Source organism: Rattus norvegicus, chromosome X (assembly GCF_021556685.1).
Source record: "Rattus norvegicus strain SHRSP/BbbUtx chromosome X, alternate assembly SHRSP_T2T, whole genome shotgun sequence".
In the NCBI taxonomy this organism is placed as follows: Eukaryota; Metazoa; Chordata; class Mammalia; order Rodentia; family Muridae; genus Rattus; species Rattus norvegicus.
Genome location: NC_141554.1, coordinates 110592329 through 110613989, shown reverse-complemented (window position 1 = coordinate 110613989; position 21661 = coordinate 110592329). Strand labels below are relative to the sequence as shown.

The window sequence follows — 21661 nt, the reverse complement described above, 5'->3', positions numbered from 1 at the left end:
AGCCTAGTCCTTGACAGAATTGGTGCCTTCTGATCTGTGTAAAATCAGCACCAAAGCCCTGGAATTTTCAGTGACACTATGGTTTGACCATAGTCAAATGTATTCACAGAAAAATAACCAACTAAATGCTAACAGAATCAGGTCAATTACTGAATTATTATTTTCAAACATCTAAATCTTGGAGAGGTGAATTTATAAAGCAATAAGTCATTGGGGCAGCATTTAATAATATATGATCATTCTCACTTAACTATGCACAATCTATCACAAAAACTGCTACATTCCAAGATGATTCAAGATAGGAACTACATTTTATTATTCATTTTTAACTTGTAACCCTATATTTGTGACATAGATGTTTAATTTTAAGTGAGTTTTCTTAATCTTACCACATGGGAATGACCACATCTTTCTTTTTCTGAACAGATCACTTTGTGTTGCCTTTATCACTTGCCAGATATTATACAGTATTATACTAACTGGAGACCCCATGAACGAAGCTGTGAGGAGGAATGTACAGGAACTCTGTGTGCTACTTTGGCAACTGTTTTTGTGAGGTGTGAAATTGCTTCAAGTTAAAAAGTTAAAAATACAGGTGTACATAAGTAGCATCATCAGCCATCTTTGGTAGGAGTGCTTTTTGAGATTCTGCATGACACAATTATAATTTTCAGGCCTTGCTGTATGCCACCCTTATCTAAATCATTGAATTCTAATGCTCTAGTTATATTAGACTTAAGACACACAAAAATGGCCAGCCTTTTCTGCTTCTGTAAGACCTTTATATATATATATATATATTTCCATTTATGAAGTATATGTCTCCTCTTTTTCCATATGACATTTCTTACTCATCTTTAAAGTTTATCCTTTTGGACTTTCTAAATCTAGGCATCTTGACCCATCCACACATAGATAGATTTTCTTTTGTTTTACTTAAACACTTAATAACAATATGAAATGTTACATTCGTGTAAAATAGTAAGTTAATTTATTTACTCTTTCCCTCCCTGAGACAATAAAAGCCATAAGGAGAAAAAAAGTATATTACTTATACCCACAGGGTCCAGAAAAGTGTTTGTTTTATAATTAGAGCTCAATAATTTTTTGTTGCATGGTTTCAAACTAATAAATCATTGCTTAAATCATATATTGTACAAATTGCTATTTAAATATATGCAAATTAGAATACTTTTAAAAAGGTCATGTTTGGTGACATAAAAAATGATCTGCAGGAAAAGAAGGGAGTGTGAGAACTTATTTCACAGCTCTACACAGACCAAAGATTAAATCATCCTATATCAGCCTACTAGTACAAACAACCTAAAGATCATAGTGTCAATGTTCCACCTTATTAACTGTCAGAAAATAACAATATGTTAATTTATTCAATACTTCTTGATTATCTATTAGCTTAACTATGTGTTTGGCTCTCTATGGACACATGACATCTTCATTTCCATGTATGAGGTAGTAGAAATTGTGCACAAGTGGCATCATATGTCAAAACTAAATATAAACCAGGTGGTGGCACTCCTATATAAAAAGAATCTTGAAAATCAATTTATAATTATTGACAACCTATCATAAACAAACAACAGAATAATGCTGTCTATTTTCCATCACTTTCCCAAATACTCCACTTCCTCTCCATTTGTTTTAAAGAGAAAGGGCTTGTTCAGTAAGGAAAGTAACTCAAGTTACCATGGTTCACAATAGTACTTCTGTGATTTGCACATATACCTTTAATATTATATTTCTCAGCATTTGCTCTCCTCAGTCCTGTGGCAAAACAAAAGATTTTTTTATAATTATAAATTGATATTTCTTCATAAATACTGATTGATTATATTAATATATTGGGTCTTAGAATTTACAGGTATTAAGGAAATGTTTCTGTCAAGGGAGACAACTAAAATTAGTAATTCCTTATGTCCTCAGGAAATGGAATCAAAAACAAAACAGTACTTGAAATGAATCCCAGTTTTGAAAGGCTCTTCTTATGTATACAGGGATTTCTATTCCTGGACTTTGAAAACAGGACATATAAATTCAGCTCCAAGGTTAAAGCTCAAATGTACAAAATCAGTTCCCTCCTAAAAGCTGCTTGACATCTGCCTATGTTTGTCTGCTGATGTGTTCCTCCAACAGTTTAAGTTACATGAAAATTCACATGTGCAGGCTCCCAGATGCTCACATTTTGGTTAGTCAAACTTTCTATTCTGGAAATAAACTTTTTGTGTCTCATCCTGCTATCAACTATCCTTTGAGTGTAGTTGTAAGTAGGCATGTCATTATGGATAGAACAATGTATACTTTAAGTTGTGTGCTTAATAACACTGCCTGTGAACAGAAGATTTTGTGGGGTAAAAGAATCTTATCAGCATTTGAAAGATATTAATATATCAAGTGAACCCTAGAATCCAATGGATTATTATAAGATGAAAGTTTACATACAGAAACACTACAACAGGGAAAGACAGAACCCTAAGTGTTGATAGAGAGTCTGAAGATGGCCAGACCTGCCAAAAGTTTGGAGAAGACATAAATTTCATTCTCCTTTGGTGCCTTCCCAATAATCCAAGACCATTGAGAGAGTGCTTTTAGGCATCTGGTCTCAGAAACTGGTATAAAATATGATTATATCAGTTTTGGCTACTCAGCTTGTAGCCCTTTTCGAAAGCTGCTCTAGGAAGCTGGCACATAGAGTAATGGAGGCCTTATGGGAATAGAAGGCAGCCAGTCCAACTACATAGGATATAGCTACAGATGACACAGCATTGTTTTCCTCTGGTGACCATCTCAAGAGATAGTAAACCTAGACCTAGCAAAAACCGCTGGGTACTTTTCATTATCCAGGAAGAAAGCTGGTCATTTTTTCTCTTACATAGAAAACTGGAAATCCTAGTCTATCAAGACCAAAGAGTTAATAAAACATTGTGTAATACAGTAGCCTTTGCCTGATTGAAGTAATACAATTAATTAATTGGGAAGTTTTTTCAAAGGCTCAATATTTGAAAATGCCATCAACAATTCCCTATGGAAGAGTACAAATAGACTAAGCAATTAAAGTGACTGCAATCAAAAAAAAAAAAAAAAAAAAAAACCCTGATCCTTTCATTATGGTCCACTAATCCTGAATTTAGCAGATGGGCCCTGATTAATGGGTTTGAGAAGTAAATGATCCAAAACGTTCCTAGAGAGGAAAAAGACTATAGTGGAAAAAGTATATTTTTTCACATCTCTACTTAACGGTATTAATCATGCAATCTCAGACTTGCTATTATTTATACTTTCTATACTTTGGTATAATTTGAATTGTTCAAACTGTTTGCAAAAAAATGATCAGAAAATGTGCTCAATTCTTGCCATAGAGAGCCAGTTAATGAAAACAAAACCATTAATTACTAAAGATGAAATCAAAAGTTTTAAGGCTGTCTCCACTCCAATGCCACAAGTGGATAAAAATCAAGTATGCAGTGTGATGTAGAGAAGAAAATATGCTTGGTTAACTGAATTTACACTTTAAAAAAACATCAATTTTGGTTAACGTGGTTTGTGTTGGTTGATGGGATCTACAACTTGTCAAAAATTGAAGCTGGTATTTATCCCTGCTATCTAGATACTATTAGTCCTATTTTTCTTAAAGACAGAAAAGTGAATGATTTATTTATCACTGACCATGAAACAAATGATTATGGGCTCTTTCACATAGTAACTCCTGTGAAAAGCATTGGGGAGTTTATCTAACCACAAGTTTAAAAGACGAGCCAACAGAGTGATGTGGCTGCAGAGTAAGCTCACACAATTTCAAGCTACATTTGTAAGGATAATGATACCTTCTATGAATGTGCTGCTTTATACTGTAAAAAGTGCTTGCAGATGGATGATCTCATTTCCACAGAAGCTGGAATATAGGAAGTCAGTTGTCCTGTGCTCTAAAGGAGTTATGCATCTCTGGTATATGTACTCATATTTTAAGAATCACACTGACATTCTTTGTTAGGATATATCCAGAAAAGAGAAGACAGAATGTTGAAAGGTTCCTTTAAGAATGAATATAGGCACCTATATTCTTAATATTGTATCATCTATTCGCATATTCAGCTATTGGAAAAACTAAGTAGAAGAGGAATAGGTTGATTCTATCTTACAGGAAAAGATTATAGCTCAACATAAAGAATAACTTTCAATGAAAGTTGTAGAGTAATGAGATAGGCTGCTCTCTAGAGAGAGTGATTTTTTGATTGTTATAAGAGTCTTCATTCCAGACAAGACTCTTACAGATGTTCCCAGAGGTAATTCTACATTGCTACATTACAACTAAAACTCATCTAAAATTCTGTGCTCCTCTGCATTCTAAAGGTGTGTGTGTGTGTGTGTGTGTGTGTGTGTGTGTGTGTGTGTATGAACTGATAAGTTTTATGGGGGTTTCTAAGAACAGTATGTCTGAAGGGTACTTTACAGGACTAGAAAAGGTTCATAGACAGCTGCATCATCAAAACAAACTCTAGCATGGGGGACATCTGACAAAAACTTGAAACCTAGAGCACATGAATAACTTGTAGGAATCTCAAAATGTCAGAGACTGTCTCTTTCAGGCAGCTCAGGTCGTCTGAGACTCCTTCATGAAGTTCAGCTGATTGATCTCTTAATTTTGGGGTGGGGAGTAGCAGTCAGATGGTTTCTGTTTCTTTCCAACTGCTTGACCATTTTGAGTCTTTTCTATCAAGCCAACTTGTCTCAGAGTGCTTATAAGCAGTCTGTACTGTGAAACTTTGATTGGAATTCCATTAGAATGCTAAACTGTGGACAAGAAGATGCGGTTGATAGTGATATCTTGTTTACTTGGTTATCTATGTATAGGAATTCCATGAGAAGATTTGTGAAAGATCATGTGGGGATGGTGAAAAAAGCTGGAGCTGTATAGAGAGTTATTTGAATATCCAACCACACTCTAGGTTATCAATAAGTGAATATTTTCCATGTTAAGCAATTGTGACCTTTGGTTTTTTTTTAAATATTAGCTATAACCATCCTTACCAATAAAACCACCAAGTTTCCTTCATATCTAGACATTTTTTCTTAATTTCTTTAGACAGCTATGTTTGTAGCCCTGGCTAGTAACCAAAGATGACCTTGAATGTCAGACTTTCTTTCCTACTTTGCCAAATTTGAGGACTAGGATCATGGGTGTGGTGCCACCACGCCCAATGTATATTATACTAGGTTTGAAGGTGTAGACTTCATGAATGCTGGCAAACACTCTACCAACTAAGAAATCTTCAGGCATACTATACATCTTGAAAACTACAAATGCAATCCTCTCTGAAGTTTCATTTTGAAAATCTAAAAGAATTTATTTACAAGGCTGCAGTGAGGGATATTGTTGAATATTTTTAGTTATCACAGAAAAGCAGTCATCTTACCCATGCTTTTCATGAATTCATGTATTTGCATATTTATTGATACACATGTGTATGCATGTATACATGAAAAACAAATTACTAAACCTCAGACACTGCACTTACTTCAAGGAATGAAATAACCAAAATCCCTAATTCAAAAGACCACAGTCTGGTAAAGGGAGACAGATGAACCAATAAGTAAATGCCAAACATACCAAGACAGAAAAATTCAAAGGACACAGTAAGAGTAAAATCTTCCTGCAACTGGGGTTCAGTATAATGTCTGTAGGAGTTGATGGTAAGCTACAGTGTGGAATGAGCGAGGGGATGAGTTGCCACAAGAGAACAAGCAAGAACATGGATATAACTGGAATATTGGATGCAGCAAGAGAATGGAATAAAGTAGGTGGCAGTCTCTGAACCAGGGAAGGAATTTATTTTTATTTATTTTATTTCTGCTAGCTAGGTGATAGGTGGAAATAGTATGAGTGAACAGAGGGGAACTGAGGTCAGGATGTATTGTATGAGAGTTAAATGAATAAATAAAAGAAAAAGAAAATTACTAAGGCTAGTAAACTAAAAGACAAATATGATACAATTCATTTTCCTATGATAACCCCATAGAACTGCAGGCAGAGACCAGTTTGCAAATTCATTGATTTTCTGTACAAGGAAACTGTTAGCATGAACACTAAGATCAATAATTAATTAATGAAACCTGATGAAACTGAAAGGCTTCAGCATAGCAAAGGACATTGTAATTTGACAAAGGAGAAGCCTAACATGGAAAAATATTTTTTTTAACCAACTAAACATTCAATAGAGGGCTTATATCCAAAATATATAAAGAACTCAAAAAAAACTAGACATAAGAAAAATAATCCAATCAAAACTGAGGTACAGATCTAAGCAGAAAATTCTCTAGCCATGAAACTCAAATGGCAGAGAAATAATGAAATGTTCAACATCCTTGACCAAAACTGCTTTGCAATTTAACCTTACACATGCAAGGATGGTGAAGATCAATAAAACAAGTGACAGCTCATGCTGGTGAGGATGTGAATTAAGAGAAACTCCTATCTATTCCTGGTGGGAGTGCAAACTCAGACAGACATTACAGAAGTCAATGTGGCAGTTCCTTAGGAAGACAGGAATCAATCTACCTCAAGAATCAACTTGCTTGGTTAAAGTCACACCGAGGTACTTTATATTATTTGGAACTATTATGAAGGGTGTTGTTTCCCTAATTTCTTTCTCGGCTTGTTTCTCTTTTGTGTAGAGGAAGGCTACTTATTTATTTGAGTTAATTTTATACCCAGACACTTTGCTGAAATTGATTATCTGCTTTAGTAGTTCTCTGGTGGAACTTTTGGGATCACTTAAATATACTATCTTATCATCTGCAAATAGTGATATTTTGACTTCTTCTTTTCCGATCTGTAATCCCTTGACCTCCTTTTGTTGTCTGATTGCTCTGGCTAGAACTTCAAGAACTATATTGAATAAGTAGGGAGAGAGTGGGCAGCCTTGTCTAGTCCCTGATTTAGTGGGATTGCTTCAAGTTTCTCTCCATTTAGTTTAATGTTAGCAACTGGTTTGCTGTATATGGCTTTTACTATGTTTAGGTATGGGCCTTGAATTCCTATTCTTTCCAGGACTTTTATCATGAAGGGGTGTTGAATTTTGTCAAATGCTTTCTCAGCATCTAATGAAATGATCATGTGGTTTTGTTCTTTCAGTTTGTTTATATAATGGATCACATTGATGGTTTTCCGTATATTAAACCATCCCTGCATGCCTGGGATGAAGCCTACTTGATCATGGTGGATGATTGTTTTGATGTGCTCTTGGATTCGGTTTGCCAGAATTTTATTGAGTATTTTTGCATCGATATTCATAAGGGAAATTGGTCTGAAGTTCTCTTTCTTTGTTGTGTCTTTGTGTGGTTTAGGTATAAGAGTAATTGTGGCTTCATAGAAGGAATTCGGTAGTGCTCCATCTGTTTCAATTTTGTGGAATAGTTTGGGTAATATTGGTATGAAGTCTTCTATGAAGGTCGGATAGAATTCTGCACTAAACCTGTCTGGACCTGGGCTCTTTTTGGTTGGGAGACCTTTAATGGCTGCTTCTATTTCATTAGGAGTTATGGGGTTGTTTAACTGGTTTATCTGTTCCTGATTTAACTTTGGTACCTGGTATCTGTCTAGGAAATTGTCCATTTCCTGCAGATTTTCAAGTTTTGTGGTATATAGGGTTTTGTAATAAGATCTGACAATTTTTTGAACTTCCTCTGATTCTGTAGTTATGTCTCCCTTTTCATTTCTGATTTTGTTAATTTGGACACACTCTGTGTGTCCTCTCATTAGTCTGGCTAAGGGTTTATCTATCTTGTTGATTTTCTCAAAGAACCAACTTTTGGTTCTGTTGATTCTGTCTATGGTCCTTTTTTTTTTCCTACTTGGTTGATTTCAGCTCTGAGTTTGATTATTTCCTGCCTTCTACTCCTCCTGGGTGTATTTGCTTCTTTTTGTTCAGTTTGGGTATGTTGTACCTTCATTTTCATTGAATTCTAGGAAGTCTTTAATTTCTTTCTTTATTTCTCCCTTGACCAGGTTATCATTGAGTAGAGCATTGTTCAACTTCCATGTACCTGTGGGAGTTCTTCCCTTATTGCTATTGAAGACCAGCTTTAGGCCATGGTAGTATGATAGGACGCATGGGATTATTTCTATCTTTCTGTATCTGTTGAGGCCTGTAAGCCTCTGAAGAAAGAAATTGAAGAAGTCCTCAGAAGATGGAAAGATCTCCCATGCTCATGGATTGGCAGGATTAATATAGTAAAAATGGCCATTTTACCAAAAGCAATCTACAGATTCAATGCAATCCCCATCAAAATACCAATCCAATTCTTCAAAGAGTTAGACAGAACAATTTGCAAATTCATCTGGAATAACAAAAAACCCAGAATAGCTAAAACTATCCTCAACAATAAAAGGACTTCAGGGGGAATCACTATCCCTGAACTCAAGCAATGTTACAGAGCAATAGTGATAAAAACTGCATGGTATTGGTACAGAGACAGACAGATAGACCAATGGAATAAAATTGAAGACCCAGAAATGAACCCACACACCTATGATCACTTGATTTTTGACAAAGGAGCTAAAACCATCCAACGGAAAAAAGATTGCATTCTCAGCAAATGGTGCTGGTTCAACTGGAGATCAACATGTAGAAGAATGCAGATCAATCCATGATTATCACCCTGTACAAAGCTTAAGTCCAAGTGGATCAAGGACCTCCACATCAAACCAGATACACTCAAACTAATAGAAGAAAAAGTGGGAAAGAATCTCGAATACATGGGCACTGGAAAAAATTTCCTGAACAAAACACCAATGGCTTATGCTCTAAGATCAAGAATCGACAAATGGGATCTCATAAAACTGCAAAGCTTCTGTAAGGCAAAGGACACTGTGGTTAGGCAAAACAGCAACCAACAGATTGGGAAAAGATCTTTACCAATCCTACAACAGACAGAGGCCTTATATCCAAAATATACAAAGAACTCAAGAAGTTAGACCGCAGGCAGACAAATAACCCTATTAAAAAATGGGGTTCAGAGCTAAACAAAGAATTCACAGCTGAGGAATGCCGAATGGCTGAGAAACACCTAAAGAAATATTCAACATCTTTAGTCATAAGGGAAATGCAAATCAAAACAACCCTGAGATTTCACCTCACACCAGTGAGAATGGCTAAGCTCAAAAACTCAGGTGACAGCAAATGCTGGCAAGGATGTGGAGAAAGAGGAACACTCCTCCATTGCTGGTGGGATTGCAGACTGGAACAACCATTCTGGAAATCAGTCTGGAGGTTCCTAAGAAAATTGGACATTTAACTATCTGAGGACCCAGCTATTCCTCTCTTGAGCATATACCCAAAAGATACCCCAACATATAAACAAGACATTTGCTCCACTATGTTCACGGCAGCCTTATTTAGAATAGCTAGAAGCTGGAAAGAACCCAGATGCCCTTCAACAGAGGAATGGATACAGAAAACGTGGTACATCTACACAATGGAATATTACTCAGCTATCAAAAACAATGACTTTATGAAATTCATAGGCAAATGGAGGGAACTGGAAAATATCATCCTGAGTGAGGTAACCCAATCACAGAAAAACACACATGGTATGCATTCATTGATAAGTGGCTATTAGCCCAAATGCTCGAATTACCCTAGATGCAAAGAACACATGAAACTCAAGATGGATGATCAAAATGCGAATGCTTCACTCCTTCTTTAAAAGGGGAGCAAGAATACCCTTGGCAGGGAATAGGTAGGCAAAGATTAAAACAGAGGCAGAAGGAACACCCATTCAGAGCCTGCCCCACATGTGGCCCATACATATATAGCCACCCAATTAGACAAGATAGATGAAGCAAAGAAGTGTAGGCCAACATGAACCGGATGTAGATCTCTCCTGAGAGACACAGCCAGAATACAGCAAATTCATAGGCGAATGCCAGTAGCAAACCACTGAACTGAGAACTGGACCCCCGTTGAAGGAATCAGAGAAAGGACTGGAAGAGCTTGAAGAAGCTTGAGATCCCATATGAACAACAATGAGAACCAACCAGAGCTTCCAGGGACTACCCAAAGTAGTCCCTGACCCTGGACTGACCCTGGACTCTAACCTCATAGGTAGCAATGAATAGCCTAGTACGAGTACCAGTTGAAGGGGAAACCCTTGGTCCTGCTAAGACTGAACCCCCAGTGAACGTGATTGTTGGGAGGAGGGCGGTAATTGGGGGAGGATGGGGAAGGGAACACCTATAAAGTAGGGGAGGGAGAGGGGTTTGCGGGATGTTGGCGTGGAAACCTGAAAAAGGGAATAACATTCGAAATGTAAATAAGAAATACTCAAGTTAAAAAAAATCAACAATACCTCTCTTGGCCATATACCCCAAAGATGTTTCATCCTACCATAAAGACACTTACTCAACTATTTTAATTGCTGCTATATCCATAATAGCCAGAAATTAGAATCAAATTACACGTCTTTCAACAGAAGAATGGATAAAGAAATTGTGGTACATTTACACAGTGGAATATTACTTAGCTGTCAAAAAAGAGAAAGATATTAACAAATTAGTAACCCAAACCAGAAAGATAATTATGGTTTTCATTTGCTTATATGAGGGTATTAGAAGTTAATGCAACGATAACCGTCCTAAAATCTACACAACCACGAAGGTTATTTATAGAGTGAGGAGCTTGGGGAGCCAGATCTTTCTAAGAATGAGGAATAGAATATATAGTTTTGGATGTATGCAGGGGACTGGATTGGGAGGAGAAAATAGAATGTGGTGTGTGTGTGTGTGTGTGTGTGTGTGTGTGTGTGTGTGTGTGTATGTGTGTTTGCATGTGTATGTGTATGCACACGTGCTACCATATGTTAGATTGTCTTATCCTGAGAATTGCCTTATCTGGCATCAATGGGTAGACCCTTGGTGCTCTGGAGGTTCAATGACCCAGGGTAGGGGAATGCTAGGGTGCTGAAGCAGGAGTGAGTGAGTGGGTGAGGGAGCACCCTCATAGAGGTAGGGGAGGGTGGAGGAGATGGGGGTTTGTGGCAGGGAAACTGGAAAGGGGGATTACATTTGAAATGTAAATAAATAACCAATCAAAAATGAAAAAAAAAGAAAAGAAGACTGAATGCCTGAATGTCTGAACGCTGAAAAGGTCAAGCATATGGTAGCTGTCAACTTTACAAGACTAGGAGCCTCAGCACTCCTAAATGTAGCACGGGAAGCCTGGAGGACTACTGGAGAAACACTAGTCTTACAGCACATGTTTGGAACCTGAAGAAGTTGAGTTATAATAGAACTAAAGGTATATAGCAGGAACATAAGCCTCTACAAGATAAATCGATTTCCTAGCCAGAGCGAAGGCAGGCAGGCAAAGCAAAGCTTCCTTCCTCCACTTCATTCTACGCTGCCGTAAGATGGTGCCACACACAACCAAGTAGCTCTTCTTGTTTCACGTAATTTGACCTAGAAAATCTTTCATAGGTCTGTGTGGTGGCTAGCTATTTAGTCATTTTCAGATCCTAATAAGCTGGCTGGCAACCAAGATTTACCAGCACAATATTTCTTTTTGTATTTCTACAGAATTTAACATTGGAATTTTGATAGGTATTTTAATGATGTGTATATATTCCTACTTTGGACATTTGAAAAATATTAGCTCTTCCCACTGATGAAACAGAGATATCCTTCCATTTATTTATGCCTTTAACTTTTAAAAATGCATATGGGTGTTTTGATTGCATGTATGTATGTGTACCATGTTTATGTCTAGTGTCCATGAAGGCCACATAAGATTTTGGATCCACTAGAACTGGAGTTGCAAATGGTTGTAAGCTGTCATACAGGAGCTGAGAACCAAACCTCATCTCATAGTTATGCCTTTTTATTTTCAATCAGGTTTTGTAATTTCCAGTATATATATATCTTTTACCTACTTAGCAAAACAGGCTTTGGAGCATTTTATTATTTTTTACACTACTTTTAAAATGAGAATTTCTTAGTTTGCTTCTTAGATTATTCAGTGATACACTGTAAAAGCACAAAGTTTTTCTGTATTTATCCCATGTCTTGAAGCTTTGTTTAATTTACTTGATCTAATGTTTTTGTTTTGTTTTGTTAGGTTTGGTTTGTTTTAGTATGGTTTTAAAATTTTTAAGTATTCTTCTACCAAGAAGACCATGTCATATGAGAACAAAGATACTTGTATAGTCTTTTCAGGCTTGGGGTTCTCTTTTATTTCTCTTTCTTGATTGACTTCAAGTACTATGTTCAAGGTAAATATCAGACTGGGGTTCTTCCTGCCCCTTATCTTATAGGAAAAGTTTTCAGTTTCTCAACATTCAGTATATAATTTTAGGTATGAGTTTTTCATATATGACCTTTATTCCGTTCAAGTAATTTCTTTCCATTTCTAATTTGTTCCATATGTTTTTATCATGAAAGGTTGTTGAGATTTTTCAAATGCTTCACCCACAGCTATTAAGATGCTTATGCGATTTTCATATGGTGAGCCATCTGTACGTTCCAGGGTAAATCCAAATTGGTCATGGTGTATAATCCTTTTAACATGCAATTGAATTCAGATTGCTGGTATTTTATTGAAGGCTTTTTCCTTTATAATCATCAAGAATATTGATTAGACTGTAGTTTTCTAGCAATTTCTTGGTCTGGTCTTATTAGTTGATTAATTCTCAACTAGTAGAATGTGTTTAGAAGTGTCTCCTCCTCTTGAACCTTCTAAAAATAATGACTATTGCTAATAATTTTATAAATGAGAGCTAGAATTATAGAGTACTACCATGTGGACCTAGATTTTCTTGATTCTGAGACTTTCTTTTGTTGATGTAATAGTCATATTCAATAGTATTTGTTTAATGTTTCTATTTCTTTATGATTTAGCTTGCTTAATTCATGTTTATTCTTTTAGGAATTTATCCCTTTTGTACAAATTATTCAGATCTTTGTCTATGCAATTTTATAACCATAGGTGTAACAAAAGGTGCATCATTTCTATGTTTTCATTTCTGATTTTATTTATTTATTTTATTTATTTGAGTTTATTCTTTCATACAGAAGACTGAATCCAGCTTCAATCCTTACATTCTAGGCAAGAGCTACACCTCTGACCTGTAGCCATAACTGGTTCCTTCCTCTTAAACTACTAAGAGCGTATCAGTTGTATCAATGTCTTAATACTGAAACAGCTCCTAGTATAATTGCTATTTTTCCATTTTACTTTTATTCTCTATTTTTATTATTTTTCCCTCTTCCTCCTGTACCACCAGCCCTTCTCTCTCTTCTTCCTCTCTTCTCAAATTGGGTATTTAGGCATGGTTTTATTTTAAAGTACAAAACTAGGTTGTTACTTTGAGATTTTTTTTTACTTAATTGGAATATTAAAAAGTATAAACTTTCTTTTTTATTACAGTATATTAACTATACTGTAATATGTACATTATAATATCTCAGTGTATGCATCTAATGAATTTAGTCATATTGACTCACTATATTAACTTTTGTCATATGCTCCCAGCCCCTGATTCTATATATGATATAAAACATAGGATACTTGTATTGACGGAACTAGTTTCTTTAAAATAAAATAAAATTTTTAGTACTACATTTGCTGTATTTCATAGATTTTATTACGTTGCCTTCATCCGTTTTGTCTCAAGACGCTGCCTGTTCTTTTGATTCCTTTTTTAACCCAGTCATTGTTCCAAGGTGTTCTTTAATTTCCACATGTGAATTTTATCTTTGCTTCAAATATGTTGATTTCTACTTTTATTCCATGATGGAGAGAAATGCTTCCCATTAAAATTTGAACCTTCTTAAATGTGTAAATAATTGTGTGAGGACATAGCATGTGACAAAACCCAGGAAAGATTCCAGGAAAGATTATTTTGAAAGGAATGTATCATCTGTTGGATGGTATTTCAATGTTGTGCGTAAAGCTCTTTATATATGCCACTGTGAGCCATTTGGGTTCTCTCTCTCTCTCTCTCTCTCTCTCTCTCTCTCTCTCTCTCTCTCTCTCTGTGTGTGTGTGTGTCTCTGTCTCTCTGTCTCTCTCTCTCTCTCTCTCTCTCTCTCTCTCTCTCTCTCTCTCTGTGTGTGTGTGTGTGTGTGTGTGTATTAAAGAGAGAGAAACAGAGTTCAAGATAGAGACATAGAGAAATTGAGGGAGGGAGAGAGGCTATGAAAACAGGAAAAGGTATTTGGAAGGTAGATTGGGACCAGCAAGAGAGAGAAACAAAACAAGAACAGGGACAAAAATAAACAAAGTGTGGTGGTATTCATGTTTAGATACGTCATTATGAAACCAATTATTTTGTAGACTACCAAGAAGTTAATTAAAATTTTAAGGTTAATTAAATTGCTTTAAGTATATAGAACACTTGAATGGATTCAGAAAAATATATACTGAGTTATTGATTGAACTCAGAGGTAGAAATTTGGCTTAGCACACATAAGGCCATTGGTTAAATTCCCAGTTATACAAACTGAAAATAAAAATAGATACCAATGTATGCTGTCCATAAGAAACTTGCACTGAAGAGTGCACATAGAGGGAAAGAGAAAGGAAATGTGAAGGTGAAGGAAATTTTCCTTGCTGACCTTCCATCTCAGTATTCTATGCATTATTGAAAATAAACTTGAGTTCTCCTACAGTTTCACCAGCATTTGGCTTTTATGTTTCGTTGTTTGGAACTTGGGTTCACATGTGCTCATACCTGCCATGTAAGACTGGAGAAACAATTTTACTATTATATAATATCCTTCCCTGGGTCAATGAGTTTTTCTGAATTAAAATATATTTTCTCTGACATCTAGGATCAGCCTTGTTTTCATTTGGTTACTATATGTAATATTTTCTATCCTTTCTCTTTTACCTATGTGAGAATATGTGGGAAAGAACCTATATATGCTGTTGGCAAATGAATGTAGTCACAACAGAAATCTGTATGGGGTTTCCAAAAGGTCACAACCTAAAATACACCAACCACTTCTTCAGCCAGCTATATTATTTTGGAATATGAGCCTATCAAATTATAAGTTAGCATACCCATATTCTGACTAGAGAGGATTACCCATAGAAAGGGCTTATAACTATTACCTATTTTTTTTCTGACTGATTTGTCCCACTATGACCTCTTGCTATTTGGTAATGTAAACCTTTATCCATTCTCACTCACAGTAAACACAAAATTTGTCTGTGTTCATTCACTATCTCAGTGATTATTTGAACTCTTTTCTATTTAATTCCTATATGTCCATTTAGTGATATCCAGCTTATAGAGATTTATTTGATTAGTCTGATTAGGTCATATGTATTTGTTTGTGTGTCTTATAATGTGTTGGAATGTACAATATTTACAGGCTGGTACTGAAGAAAGACCTGTATTACCCAATCCAATCAGAAAGTCTTAGGGCTTTCTCAGATTTTCAGCATCCCAATGGAAATTTCCAGATACCAGGAAAGCAAGAGGCTCCCAGGATCCAATGGAGATGATAGCTGAAATACTCAACAAATGGGAGAGAGAACTTGTAGAGACCATATCCAGAGGTTAGGCATGGCCCCTGGTTGAGGAATTGGGCTACCCACCCTTTTTAAAATTTTAACCCAGAATTGCTCCTGTCTAAAGGAAATACAGGGACAGAAAGTGGAAGGAGAGACTGAAGGAAAGGCCATCCAGAGGCCCCACCTGGGGATCCATCCCCTATGCAGCCACCAAACCCAGTCACTATTACTGGTACCAAAAAGTGCTTGCTGACAGGAGCCTGATATAGAGGTCTCTTGAAAGGCTCTGCTAGAGTCTGACAAATACAGAGCCAACCACTGGACTGAGCACAGGGACCCCAGTGGAGGAGTTAGGGGAAGGACTGAAGGAGCTGAAGAGATTCGCAACCCCATAGGAAGAACAACAATATCAACCAACAGGACACCCCCAAGAACTCCCAAGGACTAAACCACCAACCAAAGAGTACACATGGAGGGACCTATGGCTCCAGCTGCATATATAGCAGAGGATGGCCTTATTTGGCATCGATGAGAGGGGAGGCCCATAGTCCTGTGAAGGCTTGATGCACTAGTGTAGGGGAATGCTAGGGCTATGAAGCAGGAGTTGGTGGGTAGGTAGGGACGCACCCTCTTAGAAGCAGGGGGAAGGGGTGGGATAGGTAATTTCGGGAGTGGGGACCGAGAATGAGAATAACATTTGAAATGTAAATAAGTCAAATATCCAATAAATTTTTTTTTAAAAAATCAGCATCCAATGGTTTTTGTCTTCTGGGTTTATGACTTTTCAGTTAGAGAATTTTTCCAGCTTTTCCCCAAGAATGTGAAACCTATTTTCCTTTCTTGTATCAGTCTGTAGGATTAAGCATCTAAGGGCTGTTGATTCCATTCACATTCAGTGATGAGAGTCAAAATTTCATTTCTTGTGAAGCCTTCATATTTAATCTGAATATTAGATTTACAGGAGGAGATATCAGAAAGGGTGACTGATAGTTATGTTTACAACTAAGATATACACAAGAGAGTTGAAATAAAAAGGAAATATTAATTAAGAAATGAATGCCTGAGCACATGGGGAAATGTCTGCCAGCAAAGCTGTGCAGCCCAGGCCCCAGGGGCTGCCAAGGGCCCTTGCCTACTGTGGCTGGGTTATCAGCCATGGGGCCCTTCTTCTGGCCCTTCAGCACCAAAGATAAGGAGGAACAGTCTATCGAGTTTTGTTTCCCTCTCTGTGCATGAACAGGAATGGCATGACACAACTTCTGATCACCAAGATCACCTTCTTTAGAGAAGCAATCAATTGTGAGCTGAACAATCAATTGTGAGCTCTTTTTCTGTGATCACTCTGGCTGGAGCAACACGGAGATTCAATCAGCAGGCAGGATCCAGGAACAGGGGTTGTGCTACCTCTTGACCGTTAAGTGCCAAGAGGACATGGACAGAGAAGTTGTGAAGACAGGCTCAGCCTCCACAAGGCTTTCTTCAGATCCGGTCTGTAAACGTTGTGCATTCTAACACAATGATATAAGGCCCATGAACAAACAAAGACATATGATCTAATCAGACTAATCAAAGCTGTATTTTGAAATTCTAGCTTTCAGCTAGAAGGGAGCTAATGACTACTGTTATAAGACTGATGAGTCACGCAATCTCTCTTTTAGGACTGATCAGTCATGCAATCTCTAGCCTAGAACAGGAAGAGCCCACATGATGGGCAATGAAGGGTGCCATAACAGAAAGAATTGATGAGTTCATTGGCAAAATAAAGGACCTAAAGCAAATGACATGGTGATCACATACTACGACTGGACCACACAGCAAGCTGAGAAGCTGGGACTCCAAGCAGAAGTACCAGAAAAATCAGAAGAAAAAGACCTTAGAAATGAAGTGCTCCAGTTCAACACAAACTTCCCAGAGTGCAATGCTCCAGCTCAGACCAACATGAAACTTGCCCAAATTCCCCCCTCCCCTTAAAGAGGTTATTATTATTGCTACCAACTGTGAGTGAGGTGAAGTCTGGAGGAGTGGTAGAGTCCTTGGGTACCAGGATTACTCTTCATATCACATATCTCTGACACGACCAGAGACCCCCTCAAGTCTGAGACTTGTAGTACAGAAATCCTAGAGCTCAAGTTTGAATGAGGAGTGCCTGATCTTGGGAACAAGTTCACTACTCTAGAAGAACTGCTGAAAGACCTCCGAGAATTGCTAACCAAGAAGAACCCATCCACACTGGATGACAGCTCAAATCCTGATCAGTTGGAGAAACTGCAGGAGTTTAGCTAGAAGTTGGACCATATTAGCGAGGGCAAGATGAAGGCTCACTTTATCATGAATGATCCAGCAGGAAACAGTTACCTGCAGAATGTGTATGCACCTGAAGATTATCCGGAGTTGAAGGTAGAGTGGTACAAGCCACACCTTTGACCAAAATGAGGACCTCAGCTCCAATGACATGAAGACAGGGGACTATGAGGGAGGCTTAGCTTCACAGTGGCAGCAGTGGGCAGCTTACAGACAAGATCCAGTACCACACCACAAGGTATTTATTACTGTTGGAAAATGATGAGTGCTCAAGCCCTGTCTCATGGTGGAGAGGACAACACTAGATCTAGAGATCTAAGTACTCAAGGTGAGCAGTTGGTAATGCAGCTCCAAGTCTACTATGTTCCTCGACCTTCTTCTGGCAGTTTTAAGTCAGTGTGAGAAGAACCTCAGAAATACCTTGTGGTGTTTCACGGGACAAAACCTTTTACCTATCAGCTTTCTGCCTTCCAGTGATGGACCTTTGGAATTTGGGAATGTGAAATACAAGTTGTAGCTGACTTTGGGCATATGAAGTACTAAGTTTCAGCAAGAAAGGACATCTGATGGGTGTAGCAGGCACAGGTGAAGAAGTTTATATTAAAGTGATGGCTTTTAAACAACAGCAGAAAAGAAAAAGAAAACAAAGAAATGAATGTCGATTTTTTTCAGGTGCCTTGATGGTGCAGAAAATGTATATGAAAATTCAAAAGAATAAAAAGAATTAGAAAAATTCTAGAATGGAAAAAAATTAAAATGAGTGAACTATGATTTTTGATAGAGTGGTAGAAGTGGTTAAATTTCACTGGCATAAGAATGAATATGACATAATTAAACAGATGCTTCCGCATATAGTGTTCAAGCACATGAACGGTGGCAGACATCAAAGGTTGGAGCAGTATACCTTGTTATATTACAAAACATGAAAACTATTAAGAAGTTGGTAAGTGAAGATATATATTACTAAGCTGTTCATTCTTTTTATTACTAATCTTTTTTCCTTTTTAAAATATTTTATTAGATATATTTCTTTACTTACATTTCAAATGTTATTCCCCTTCCCAGTTTCCTGTCCATAAGCCCCCATTCCTTCCCCTCCCACTCCCCCATGCAGGTCTTCCCCCTATGTATCCCCCTCATTGCCCTCCCATATTCCCCCGCACTGGGGGTTGAACCTTGGCAGGACCAAGGGCTTCCCCTTCCACTGGTGCCCCCAACAAGTCTATTCTCTGCTACATATGCAGTTGGAGCCCTGGGTCAGTCCATGTATAGTCTTTCGGTAGTGCATTAGTCCCTGGAAGCTCTGGTTGGTTGGCATCGTTTTTATGGGGTTGAAAACTCCTTCACCTCTTTCAATACTTCCTCTAATTCCTCTCCAGGGGGTCCTATTCTCAGTTAGGTGGTTTGCTGCTATAAGCTGTCCATTCTTGTTGGGGGAATTGCGTGGTTCTTCTTACTCTGCTCTACTGCAATGTCAACTCAAACTAATTGTTGAATTAGTTACTTTTCTGTTGCTATTATAAAACCTCATGGCCAACCAAACTCATAAAAGGAAGAGACTGTTTGGCCTATGGTTCCAGAGGGAAAAGAGTCAATCATGGCAGCAAGCAGCAGACACTGCAGCAGGAACTCAATGCTGAATGCTTACACCCTGAACCATAACCAAAAAGTAGAGAGTGACAACAGAGAGTGGTAAAGGCTCTGAGCTCTTAAAGCTCACCTTCAGTGACACATTTCATCTAGCAAGGCTACACCTTCTGAGCCTTCACAAACAGCACCAACAATTTAGAACCCATGTACCTATGGAATAATGCTCATTCCAAAAACTGCAGTCATCTATGAATTCTCATTTATTTAGTGAGGAAGGCCATTTAGTACATTTACTGAGAAACTTAGTAAGTGCAGGAGCAGAAAGGGATACTGCATTGCTATCAAAACATATAAGAATGATAGAAATGTGAGCCCAGGTAAACACTTTAAATTATAAGACTACTCCTCTCTTACATGGAGAGAAAGAGGAAAAATATTAAGTGACATTTTGAAGGGAGGAAGGACATGGAAGGGAGGAAAATTGAAACATTTTATTTTGAATTGGCTTGGGATTTTTTAGTAATTGGATGTACTATTTGGTTGTTAAAATATTTTTATTATTTTTAGATTAAAATATAATATGTGTAGAAAGTAATGAAGATTTAAGACCATGGGGTAGAGTTGAAACATTATGAAGAGTAGATTACGTATACTGAAATAATCTTGAATAAGACAGATGAGCAATGAATAATAGAATTATTTATGAGCATATACAGGCATAATGAAAGTGTTTAGCAGAGACAAGTGTCATAGAATAATGTAACCATGGTCTTTTCCTTGACAAATGAAAACTTAACTGTCACTCAACTAATTTTGTACCTTACAGGCAGGTAAGAAATTGTGTTCTGCATAATCTATTGACACCTTACTTGATGTCCTTTACTTTCCTTTCTAAGTGTTCTTTATACACTAGAAGGTTGTAAAAGCTGAAACCTAGGAACCAACATTAAAAATAAACAAATAGAGAGCCAGTATGGAAAGTTTACAGGTACACTTTGTTTTGTTTGGTAAACCAAAAGGTCACTTATAAGAACAGCTATTTCTAGGTTAATAAACTACTTCTTTGTAAAGGAAAGTAGACATGATGAGAACTGAGAACTGAGTACATAATCTTTGTAGTACATTCATATATATATATATATATATATATAATATGCATATATACATATGTATCTGTATATATGCAGGGAACTAATAAGTCTGAGCTGACTCATAAGAACCAGGTTACTAATCAGTGAGTCGTTATTAATGCAGCTGATCCCTTTAGCATATGTTCAGCTAAGCTGCCTGTGGATTTCATAAAAGCCTTTAATCATTACACGTGTCAATGGTTAGTGTTATCTAATACTCATCCTACTTCACAGAACTACTAATGAAATCAATTAAATGGTACCCAAAAGTTATTTGAGTTCCTTGGAAAACCACACTGTGTAAATACAAGGTGTTATTAAAATTCCCCCTCCCCCTTCCTTGAATCTCTTATTTAGCATGAGTCTCTTTCGGTCTCCGGTACTTTGATTTTTTTTTCCATAATTGAGAAAACTGGGCTGTGAATAATGACACCTTCTCTCATCTATGACCCCATCACAAACCATGCTCACACTTTTTGTGTATTACTAAGTCATCAAAAAAGTAAGCCTCAAGATATGCTTGTCATCTCTACAAGTTAAATGTAATTAAACATCTTGTCTATAAATGGAAAATACCCATTAGCAATGGGTATACTATAAACACATCTGCAACTAATGAAAAAAATTAAACAGTTTGATATAGGCCCTCAGTGGGCCAGAGCTCTTCCTGTTCATGGAAATGAAGTGCCTTCTAATCATATGCAAAATTTAAATATACATTAGCCTTAGTCCCAGGTTAGTACTCTATTTATAAACTAAACCACAGCATATTTGGTGACAGTTATTATGCAGATGTGTACTGAGGTTGTTTGATTTACACTTTGTTGATTGTCAACTGTAGCACCCAACTTTCAGTTTATTAATTGGCTTTTTGTATACTTTTTTTGGAGAAATAGCTATAGCTCATTGTTTACATGCTAAAAATGGTCTGTGAGTAATTACAAAACTCTTCCAAGCTAGGAAGCCGTTTGTAAGTAATAAGGGCAAATTTGCAACATCCAACTTAGCCGTGGCGCCTTTAATGCTGTGCATGTTGTTTATTTAGTTCCATCATACTGGCAGCACTACTTCGCTCTTTTTTTAAAGAGATTTTTGGACGGAATGCGAGTAAGC

General features: G+C 37.1%; 1 protein-coding gene and 1 pseudogene across 2 annotated transcripts in view; one reads left to right on the top strand and one right to left on the bottom strand.

The window, feature by feature from the left end:
• The window catches only part of Il1rapl2 (interleukin 1 receptor accessory protein-like 2), a 1310993-nt gene that overhangs the window by 318884 nt on the left and 970448 nt on the right, over positions 1-21661 (bottom strand).
• On the top strand, positions 16604-18090 carry LOC103690883 (zinc finger protein ZPR1 pseudogene; annotated as a pseudogene).